Raw genomic sequence first — 2,500 nt, forward strand, 5'->3', positions numbered from 1 at the left:
TAAGATTGTGTCTGGAATATGATCCAGAAGAGGACTGGAATAAAGGAGTGCACGGCCTCCATACATTGCGGTCTGGAAAAGGACAACAAACCATCACATGTAAGCCCATTGTGGCTGGGTGTCATAACATACATGATGCACAATCTTTTTTGCTTGATGGCAGATATTATGACATACATGGTAATAGTCGTAATGGCATAATTAACATTGAGGGAGAATAATAGATCACTGTATTTCTTTATTGTACTAAAAGTAATAATTCTATTCAGTGACTGATAATGATATTTGCAATTATAATTACTATAATTGCCACTAACAGGCATAAGCACAGGTTCTGTTTCTTTTCTCCATCTCTTCATGTTATCGTCATTGTGGATGGTTATTTCTTTCATATTTGTTTATGAAAGTACATAAATACAAAAAAAATAATGTTTCTTGTCCTCCCATAAAATAGCACTACTTCTATCACAGTGAGTGTGTAGGTGTGTGTGTTTGTGTGTCATGGTTCTTTACACACCTAATGGTGCTAAGGTGAAAAAGGTTAACAAACATCCTCTATATATGTTCTGATAAGTTAGAGCTTGGAATGGTTTCATCTTTGAAGATCAACCAATTCTAGATAATTCCTGAATCAGTTAATGAATCCTATACTTCCAGTCTGAGAATTCTTATATTAAGCATACCTGACTGTGTGTGCCAAGGTTTAGAAGCATCAGAGAAGCATCAGAGAAGCATTCTCATTAGAGATCAGTCCCCAGTTGGATGTAGGGGAAAAGAAGTTCAGATTATCTGTAGATATTGTATTAAAACACCTGTAGATGCCACATATTTGATATCATTGGTAATTTTGCTTTTCTGAGGTAACATGCTAACTTATTGATCCCAGGAGGTTTATGCCCATGCAATACATTATGTTAATGTAGGTAAGATATAGGTCTAGGTATTCAAAACCTCTTACCTCAGTTTTCATTCTCCCAACCTAAAATTTTCCCATTAGTTACTTCTATAATTGAATCACCTTTACTTTAAAATTTCCTTCATGCCCTCTGTAACTGTTAGAGCCAAAATTGTCACTTCAATAGGTCAGGTCACATAGAAATTAAACTTTGGCCTTGCTATATATTTTTTCATCATCATTTTTGTTTAACTTTATTAAGTTGTGTTCAGCTAAAATACTGATAGATTACACGCACACGCACACGCATACATATATACATATACACAGTATGTATTGTTTTTATCTGATTGATTCTAGTGATTATATAATGTTTAGCTACCCTGCAAGTTTGTAAGTTGTGCGTTCTCCCATTAATATTTATGAAAAGTATTAATTGGCTTCTTTTCAATCTCCTACCCAGACATTTCTGAGAAATGAGTATGAAAAAAAGTATTAAAAGGTTGTATGAAAGATGATTACTACATCTGTAATATTAATACCTTTTATACAAAGGACATAGAGAATAGAATGCTAAAAAGGACTAGAACTACAGTTTATGAAGGACTACATGAGTTGTGAAGATATACTGAGATTCAAAATATTGAAAAATAAACAGTGGTACACAGGCTTAGCTTTATTCAGAATTATATAATACTGAAAATGATACCTATTTTCATTGATGCCTACACTTATGTATCTGTGCTTTTACACACTGATCTCAAATCAGAAGTCATGTATTAACCCATTGTGCACTGTGTCATGACATACATGATGCAGGAGCTTTGGCTTGATGATGGGCATCATGACGTACATGACATTTAGGGATATTTTATTGTACTATGAGTAATGAATGAGTGATGATGACTAGTTCTGAGTTATGGGAGGACAAAAAGCAACTTTATTTTTTTGTACTGAACGAATACAAAACATATAACCATCCACAATGAAGATAACATGAAGAGGAAGGGAAGAGGAAAGAAACCTGTGGTTATGACTGTGAGTGCCACAGTAAAAGGCATCCCTATTGGCACAGGGGCATATAGTATGGCATGGTTTGAATCACCTTCCTCTTCTCATTCTGGCTGCACTTCTTTCATCGGCGGTACTTTAGAGCATGAGGTCGGCAGCTTGCTCTACATAGGTATTGCTTGCTAGAGACTGTGGATTGGTGCCATTGAAGGCTCTCTTTCCTGCTGGTGCTAGAAGAAAGTGGTACCAAGTGGTAATTATGACTATAATTGTCATCATCACTCACTCATTACTCATAGCATAATAAAATAACACAGTGATCCAAAACCCCCAAACATCATGTATATAATGACACCCGTCGTCAGGCCAGAGCTCCTGCACCATATATGTCATAACACCTGTCTGCAATAGCTTAATATATTGTTTTTTTTCATATTTATTCTTAATATTTGAATTGTAATCTTCATATCCTTTCTATTTCTCTTTACTCCCTATCTTCTCTTTTAAAAGCTATGTCTATTTGATGTAATGATTAAGGAAGAAAGGGATGGGATCAACATAATAATTACATTTTTTGTATGGTGTCTACAAATT

The 2,500-nt window shown here is 34.8% G+C and overlaps 1 protein-coding gene across 2 annotated transcripts in view; it reads left to right on the forward strand.

Moving 5' to 3' along the window:
• The window catches only part of Atg7 (Autophagy-related 7), a 21,794-nt gene that overhangs the window by 748 nt on the left and 18,546 nt on the right, over positions 1 to 2,500 (forward strand). The window lies entirely within an intron of this gene.

This window comes from Penaeus japonicus, unplaced genomic scaffold, assembly GCF_977035675.1.
Source record: "Penaeus japonicus unplaced genomic scaffold, GWHDUDI00000001_assembly GWHDUDI00000029, whole genome shotgun sequence".
NCBI classification, from domain to species: domain Eukaryota; kingdom Metazoa; phylum Arthropoda; class Malacostraca; order Decapoda; family Penaeidae; genus Penaeus; species Penaeus japonicus.